The sequence below is a fragment of the Gossypium hirsutum genome, chromosome A05 (assembly GCF_007990345.1).
Source record: "Gossypium hirsutum isolate 1008001.06 chromosome A05, Gossypium_hirsutum_v2.1, whole genome shotgun sequence".
NCBI lineage: Eukaryota > Viridiplantae > Streptophyta > Magnoliopsida > Malvales > Malvaceae > Gossypium > Gossypium hirsutum.
This window is the reverse complement of record NC_053428.1, coordinates 38,840,845-38,850,774: the sequence shown is the minus strand read 5'-3', so window position 1 is coordinate 38,850,774 and position 9,930 is coordinate 38,840,845. Positions and strand designations below refer to the sequence as shown.

General features: G+C 32.4%; 1 long non-coding RNA gene across 1 annotated transcript; it reads right to left on the bottom strand.

Moving 5' to 3' along the window:
* Positions 1 to 7,122: 7,122 nt before the first annotated feature.
* Positions 7,123 to 8,284, bottom strand: LOC121229106 (uncharacterized). Its single transcript, XR_005926642.1, has 2 exons — positions 8,206 to 8,284; positions 7,123 to 7,317 (listed from the first exon to the last, which is right to left on the bottom strand). It is a non-coding gene; the product is annotated as an uncharacterized lncRNA (long non-coding RNA).
* Between the last annotated feature and the right edge of the window lie 1,646 nt (positions 8,285 to 9,930).

Below are 9,930 nucleotides of genomic sequence, written 5' to 3'. Positions count from 1 at the left end.
AAACTTCAACCAATACAATTTGCCAACATTCAAATAATCCAAATACACTTAAATATATTCAAATCTTACCAATCTAAAACATTTTATAACTTATCCAATGAATCTTTTTAAGCATATCACTTACTTTATCAATTATTTCAACTTCATACTATATACCATTGCCAATCATAATTTACTTATTCCATCAATACTTTCACAACCTAGATGACTCTCATAAGACATCCTAGGTACATGCCATTACCAATACTCAACATACTTTACCTCATCAAATTCGGGATCTAGTTGGGATGCTGATTCAACGGTCTACCTGTAACGCCCCGTACCCGAGACCGTTGCCGGAGTTGAACACGAGGTGTTAACGGACTTAATTCATTTACTTACATAGTTCATTTTAAAATTTTCGGACAAGCTGGCTAACTGCATCACAGTTACTTTAAAAATAATATCTCGAGTTCCAAAACTCGAAAACTGATTCCGTAAATTTTTCCTGAAACTAGACTCATATGTCCATCTACAAATTTTTTTCTAGAATTTTTGGTCAAGCCAATTAGTACAGTTTATTAGTTAAAGTCTCCCCTGTTTCAGGGTTCGACTACTCTGACCTTCATGCATTACGACTTAGATATCTCCCTGTACAGAGCTTCCGTTTGTTTCTAATGAAACTAGGCTCAAAAAGGAATCTATACCTATAAAGCACGACTTCTAATTGTCTCTGGTTAATTTATGGTAAATTTTCAAAGTCAGAACAGGGGATCCAGAAAATGCTCTGGCCCTGTTTCACGAAAACTTAAACATCTCACAAAATACTGCACATATGGTCGTTTCGTTTCTTTCATATGAAAATAGACTCATCAAGATTCAATTGCATAATTTATTCACGATTTAATTCCATTCCTACTATTTTTAGTGATTTTTCCAACTTATGTCACTGCTGCTGTCAGCATATATTTTAAGGTAAATTTTACCTATTTCATAATTTTCCATGAATCGAATAGCAAATTGACATACATTATTATCAAGGATAATCCCGATTAGCCATGACGTACGTAGCACCAATAGGACCATGATTGGCCATTCCAATGGCTAGTCATTACCAAACATTTCCACACCGCTTAATAACCATATCACAAGACCATAATGTTATACTTCAAAATATACGAGCCATTTTCGCATGGCTATACGAATACACATTACCAAAGGGTACTTAATTAACAACAAGGGTCAGCCCTATACATGCCATTTTCAAAACTGAACTAAAAGAGTACCAAAAAGTGGCTTAGATAGTGTGGATGACTTCGACTTTGACACTCCCGAGTCCGATAGCTGACGAACAAAATCTATAAAACAGAGAATCAAAGTAACAGAGTAAGCATTTTAATGCTTAGTAAGTTCAAGTAATGAAATTATTTACGACTAAAGTATAGCGTTCATATGACTAAATGAATAGTTGCATATACGCATATTCCCAAAATCATACTTACTTCACACCTCAACCAATATATTCATACACAGGGGATCAAACCTAACTAAAGGCCGGAAGTTGTTAATCAATAGAGCGAATACTATCTAAAAAGGAATTAACTTTTCCGATGCATATACGAAACATACCTTATCGTTTGGATTTTATGAGCGTATTAATTGAAATTATTACAGCAAGATCGCTCATTTCCAAACCCAAGTACCTTCGGGATTTAGCCGGATATAGCAACTCGCACAAATGCCTTCGGGTCTTAGCCCGGATATAGTCAATAGCACAAAAGCCTTCGGGACTTAGCCCGGATATAGTCACTAGCACAAATGCCTTCGGGACTTAGCCCGGATATAGTCAATAGCACAAATGCCTTCGGGACTTAGCCCGGATATAGTCACTAGCACAAATGCCTTCGGGACTTAGCCCGGATATCATTCGAATAATCATGCACATATATCAATAAATCATGACACATCCATATTTCATCTTCATTACTAAAGCTCAAACACAAGACACTTATCAAATCTTACCAATTTCGGCTCAATAGCCATATACAAAGAGCATGATTTTGATTGGCTTTATAACATGATCTCTATGCACATTCGGTTACCCGTCATAGGTATAAACTAATCACCTCAATATATAATTCAAGTAGAATTATTATATCACCGTTTATTTGTTATGCTTATATGTCATGACTTAATCAAATCATAAACTAAGTTTCATTACTCGAAGACTTACCTCGGATGTTGTCGAACGACTTCAACGGCTATTCGATTACTTTTTCCTTTCCCTTATCAGATCTAGATCCTCTTTGCTCTTGAACTTAATTTAAAACAATTGAATTCATTTAATTTCAAATTAAATAGGCGATTTAATATAATACATGTATATTATAAGGTTGAGGTACATATGACTTAATGGTTAACTATCAAACACCATACGCATATATATATTTTCTCTAGTCATGTACAACCCAACATCTTACTTAGGCATTAACAATTTTTATAGATATATGCATATCTATGTTAAGGCCGATTATATATTTAATACATTCTACAAATATGGTTATTTGTATTGACTAAATACCATTTGTCTCAAGTTATTCTTATAAGCACATCCATCCAAATACATTCGTACTTAAACATCATTGCATATACGTATATATACAAGAACCATTCTTAACATACTTACTACTCATTTACAAAACAAAATACTCATATCACATTTATAAAACTACAAGCCGAATATACCTATACTTACCTCGCTTAAACATCAACCCTCAATTTCTTTGACAAAGCACATTTCCGAAAATGATAAGGCAATATAACAGCCTTTAATCCAACTTATAATTCATACATATCACATTCCAAGCATTCACTCTATTCTATAACTTAAAATACAAACATTACTCAATAATTTCCTAGTTCAAATTCGGCAATTACACCAATTCACTAGATGATTTATTATTATTATTGTTCATTTATTCAACCTACTTACAAATACCTTAAACTATCTTAATTAACAACCATTTGTAACTTATTCATTAAACATGAAAACAACCATATATCTCTTCCATTTCCTACCATGGCCGAATGCTCAAGACACCACACCATTTCAATTTTGGTCATGGGTTAAGCAAGGAACTTAATGACTAACTCAAAAAAAATGCTAAAAATCCAAGAATCATCCTTGAACTTACCTTGATTTAGCTAACCACCATAGCTGAATTTCTCAAAGCTTTTTCTCTTCTAGTTACGGCAATGAGGAGCAAGGATGGAGAAACTTTGGTTTCTCCTCCCATTAACTAGTATTTTATTAACCTTATTCCTTATTTCATTTTGTAACATAAAATTATTAGCATAAAATATTAACACAAAATAATTATAATATGCTTTAGTCCATAACATGGCCGACCACCATCTAGAATTTGGCCAATTTGACATGCAAGTACAAGCATTTTCTAACATGCATCAATAGGCCACTTTAACATTTGCCTAGCACATTTCTAAATTTTCTCACACAAGTCCTATTTAATAAAATTCACTTACAATTAACAAAATTCAAACATGAAATTTTCACACATGCATATATACATATAATAAGCATCAAATATGACGGTTAATTATTTTTATGACTCGATTTTGTGGTCCCGAAACCACTTTCCGACTAGGGTCACATTAGGACTGTCACACTACCCTTAACTTAACCTGTGCACGGAAACAAACCGTACGCTGAGTATACACTCAGTGGTATTTCTATAATCTGAACACTTAAACAATTATAAAACATATTAATTTATATATATTGAACTATTCAAACTCAATGAGTATTCAAACATTCACTTTCCAACCAATGTTTTAGTCTACTTTAAATTCAAAATCATTTATTATTTTTCAATAGCAATTAATCAATCAGTAATATTCATTAACAATTAGTCAATCAGAACAATTATTTATTCAGTAATAGTCAGTTATTCGGTAACAATCAATTATTCAATAATAATCAGTTATTCAGTATCAATCAATTGATCAGTTATCCAGTAATAGTCAATTATTAAGTAAAAATCAGATATACAGTAACAATTAAATTATTCAGTAACAGTCGATCTTTCCAGTTCCTTTATTTACCCCTATTAACATGACTCGGACCTAGACAGATACACGGATCCAACCAACACACCAGTACGGCACATAGTGCCTCATCGGCCAAAGCCGAAACAGTAACAATAACAGTACGGTACACGGAGTACCTCATTGGAACAAATCTAAAACAGTAACAATAACGGTAACAGTAACAACATCTGACAAACAAAGTGCCGAATCAGTAACAGTAACGGTAATGGTAACAATAACAGTAGTCAGCACATAAGTGCCTGATCAGTAAGCCGGCAAAACCCGTACTCTTTCATATCCTATGGCATGCCAACTATATCCGACTAGCCCGACTATTAATAGGGTATTTAATTCACTTTTCAATTTTCAATTAATTCATATTTTAATTAATTAACTATATATTTTCAATTCAATATACTTCCATTCACTTTTCACTAATAAATATTCAATTTCACAATAATCACATTTTTCTATCAATTTCATCACACTTCCAACTACATATATTTTCCAATATAAAAAATATTTATTTTTCAATTTCCACATCAATATTCATTTCAATTCAAACATTCACATATATTCATGAATCAATTCAATATAATCAATATTCAATCCAATTCATATAATCATCTCAAAACACCTACTACATATATATATATTAAATAATAAATCTAACAATTTAAGTATTAAGTTCGGATTATAGAAATACAAACCGTAATTTCCAAGCTAACTCTCGTTGTCTTTGCCTTTTTCCTTGCTTAGCCGAGGCTTTCGGCACAATGTTAGCTACAGTAATTAAAATAATTATACTATTAATTATAGTATAATTATAACAAATAATTAAATTTCTAATCAATTCTCTCCTAATTCCCAATTTAATCCTTACTAATTTTACTCACTTTCCTAATTAAATTCACTCTTTATTTCCATTCAAATTTTATCCAAACTCAAATTTAACTATTAAATTTCCAGCATATTTTCATAATTTCGAATTTATTTCCATTTAATCCCTAAAACTCAAAACTTATAGCTTAGTTTACAATTCAATCCTTTATTCAATTCCAATCAAAATTTCTTTCAAATAAACCCCCAATTCCATCATTTTATTCAACATGAACCATACTTAGAAATCTAATAACTTTCAAAATTTCCACTTAAAACAAGTAGTATTTATCTCTAGGATTCCAAAAACTCATAAATCATAAGAAAAGGGGCTAAATTGACTTACCAAATTAACTTGAAACCTTTAAAACCTTATTTTTTCCCTTTTTCTTTTCTTCTTTCTCCCTTCTCTATTTCGTCCCCTGCTATTCTGTTTCTTTCCTTCTTTTTATTCTTTTGTTTTTTTTATATATAATAAAAATAATAACTATAATAAAAATCTATTTAATAACAAATATTTATTTAGCACTTGTACCAATCATTTTTATACACTTGTTTTTCTTCTCTTATATATATATAATAACTTAATAATATACTTATATAATAAGTAAACATACATGTATTTTAAAAATGTATGTATACTAATATTACACATGTCATTATACATACCATACATTTGTCATTCTTTTCTTTATTTATCATATAAATATCTTTTATAAATAATAATTACTTTTAATAATTAAACACATGTATTACAATTGTATGTATTTTCATTAATACACTTGTATCCAATCATTACCATATATTTGTCTTTATTTAATTTATTTCATAATATAATATGAATTAAATAATAATAAATATATTAATATTTACTTAAATAATAAGTAAATACATACATGTATTATAATTGTATGTATAATATTTATTACACATGTATTTTACTTTTACCATACACTTGTCTTTCTTTTATTTATTTAATTTAGTAAATATCTTTAACTTAATAATAATACCTATTAAATAATAATAATTTAATATAAAACCATAATAATAATAATAATAACAATTATAACATTTAATATACATAATTCAAGAAAAATCTTGATTTTTCTTTTATTTACCGCCTCATTTCATGGGTATGGCTTAATTGTTATTTTGATTCTTTTTATTTTCTATTACTTTAGAACTAAACTTTCACACTATATTCAATTTAATCTTTTTATCCAATTATCCTTAATTAAGCTAAATTTACTTAATTAAACTTTAATTAACCACCCACTTAACTTCATAAATATTTTTAATAAATATTAAGAATCCATTTTTCAGAAACGGAGACCCGAAAATGCACTTTTTCGATAACTGTAAAATTCGGGTTATTACAATATCAATATTTAGTACATATTCGAACACACTCAGTTACACAACCACTATAATTTTTCAGTCAGACAGTCGCAATCAGAGTACACAATGTTAGCATCGGCTTTCAGTCAAACAGTGCTACAGTCAGTTGTATTCACAAACAGTCGATAAAATGCATATGAGTGTAGTCGAGTTAAAGAAAGCCCACCCATCTAGCCAACACACCTCTCCGTCCCCGATCACACATCAATAGAGCTATTAAGCTCGTCTAACCAATCACTCCATGTGGGGATATAATCAACTCATCCATCCAATCCTACACTCCATATGATGTCATCCCGGATTGCCCGGCAATGATGGACATCAGCATTGTTGTAGCACCCCAAACCCGGCCCAGACGTTAAGACCGGATCCGACATGCCACATCGAAGCGTTCAAAACATTTTATATTGTTGATCTAGAAAAACTTACTTAGTGTTTTAAAAGATAATTTCATTATAGGTTAAAGTGAATGGAAGCTGTGCACCAAGTAGGAAACCGGAAAAGAGGTGGTGAGCCCATCGGACTGCTTAAGTACCAAGCTCTCTTCGGATCCAATCCTAGACATGCATACCACCATTGCCACACCTTAACGTCATGGATATTTCTAGGAAACCGATTTGATTAAGTCATTTTTAGGAAAAGTGATTAATTTTGGAAAATACTTTCATTACGGAAGCTTTGCTTGTTGTCGTGTTATTTTGAAATCAATTGTTGTTTTTGAAAACGCGCCCTAAAGCTATCCAATTTCAACAGTTAAAATAAGTAATACATATCTTAGTAATACATATTAAAACCATCAAAAATAATTAAGCGGCCTTATTACATTTAAAAAAACCCAAAACTTCAAACGTAAATAAAAGGATGTCTAGTTCAGCAGAAGAAAATCAATCTTTCAGAACGGGTGGCCACTCCGAATTCCCTCACAACTCCAAGCCCACTATGGTTGGGGATTTCCTGCGTGGATGAAAATAAAAGGGGTGAGTTTGGGGAAACTCAGTGTGTAAGGAAAACTCATTCAAAGCCCAAGTCAGCTCAAGCCTATTGGGCCTAAGCCCATTCAGGTAACAGTGGTACTGGACCAGAGCCCTTTTCAGATTACAATAAACTGGGCCTTAGCCCCTTATTCAGATAACAGTATGGGCCATAGGCCCATTTCAAAATACATGCAACATCAATAACATATGCAAGCCCATTTGGGGAGACTACTCAACCCACCAACCACTACACTCCACCCGTACCAGCCATACACTCCATGTGGGGATAGCTCAACCCACCCAGCCCAACACTCCACAGTTGCAGCATTGCTGCTCAGTTAACAGTAAATTGAGGCAAAGCCTCCAGTACGTGGACAAGCCACTTTCAGTACTTCCTCCGTCAATATCCCAATCCCATGCATCAGATAATAACAACATGGCATGCAGTAAATAACAACAGTCAAACATGCATTTAAGTCAATTTAACCCTAGGGGTATTTCGGTAATTTATCTCCTAGGGGTAAAACTGTAAATTTTCCATTTTTAAAGGTATTTCAGTAATTTATCTATTTTAGGATTTTTCATGCATATTCCTACCTTTCACGTACTACAGAATCACGTACCGAGGGTTCTTACCGAATTGGGCCCGTTGGCCCATCATTCCAATTTTGGCCCATTAAGCCCAAAAATATCGAGGACACAGAAATCATGCACTTTGCAGTCCAAATTTTGCAGCTTACCAAAAACATTAATCGATTTACCTCACGAGCATTCGCACACTCGCAAATCTATAAAATACCGGTTTTCGGCATTTCAGCTTTTCGACTTTTGCCGATCCAGACTAAGAAAGAGGGTGTTAGTTACACACCTGTTTGCGACGATATGCTGACGAGATCCACACACGAACTGCCTACAATTGGATTACCAACGCTTTAATCTAACTATTCAAATATGAACTACGTATTAACCCCTTACAATATTCGGCCAACCACACCTACAGATCATAGTAAGCTTATAAGAAAACAATAAGCAACTCATTAAAAAAATTTTGTCAATGTTTACCACATAATCATAATTTCACTGCAAGCTGTCTTCCTGAGCAACAGTCACTAAATTATTTATAACTGGAGCTACAAAACTCCAAATCAAGTGCCGTTAATTTTACCTGATAATAGACTCATATATATTTTATCCATAAAATATTCAGAATTTTTGGTATGGCCAATCAATACCAGATTTTTCTTAAAGTTTCCTATGTTTCACTGTTTGACTAATCTGACCACTCTTCATTACGAATCAAATTTCTCATTGTACAGAATTCAAAATATGTTCTCGTTTATTCCATTTGAAACTAGACTCATTAAGCTTTAATTACATAATTTATGCAGCTTCTAACTCATCTTCCACAATTTATGGTGATTTTCCAAAGTCACGTTACTGGTGCTGTCCCAAGCAGATTTATTACCTAATCACTCTTTCACACCTAACTTGCATGCTTGTTATTTAAACATGTATATCACCAATCAATCATCACATATCTATGATTTTACTTAAGTATAATCTCTATTTCATCATTTTAAAGCACAACATGTTAGCCAATTTTTCCCCTTAGCATCTAAGGCACATGCATGCTCATTTGTTTGGCTCAACTTCACCTATCTTCCATTTTTCATCAAAAGAACATGAAACAACAACCATTTCCTTCATTTTAATTCATGACTAAATGCTCACAACACAACTAAAAACCAAAATATGCTTCAAGAGTTAAGGTAGAATCAAGAAGAACTCATGAACATCAAGATAGAAGCAAACTACCATGAACTTACCTTCAATTTTCTTCCCCAAGTAACCGAACATTCAAGAGCTTTCTCCTCTCCTTTCTCTTCTCTAACTTTAGGCTATGATGAACAAAGATGGACAAAATTTTGTTCTTTTCACCCCTTTTTCTTTTAATAAAATTTCATATTTCATCCATTTAATTCTTTAATACAAAAGAATGAAATTCCCATCATGGAACATTTACCTAAACCATTATCATGGAATATTTACCTAACCCATTATCATGGAATATTTACCTAATCCATTATCATGAAACATTTACCTAACCCATTATCAATTTGTATCAATTTGTACCATAAATTATGGATATCAAGTGCTCATATTGTCTACAACAACATGATGGCTGGCCACTTCATGTAAAATGGGAGGTTTGTCATGCAAATCCTCCTATTTTGCACTCCTATTTATTTGGCCACTTCAATTTAGCCTATAGCATTTTCAAACATTTTCACATAGGTTCTATTTCATAATTTCACCCCCTTTTTCTTATGGAACAAAAATTAACTAAAATTGTCAGGTTCTATCTTAAGCTTGGCTTTCTAGAAGCCCACTAACATAATTAAACTTATGCCAACATTCACAGAATTCCGAAAATTGGGGCGTTACAACTCTACCCCCTTAAAGAAATTTCGGCCTCGAAATTTACCTGATCCAAATAGTTGAGGGTATTGTTGATGCATAGTCTCTTCTGATTCCCAGGTAGTTTCTTCCCTTCCATGATTACGCCACAGTACTTTTACCAACGGAACCGACT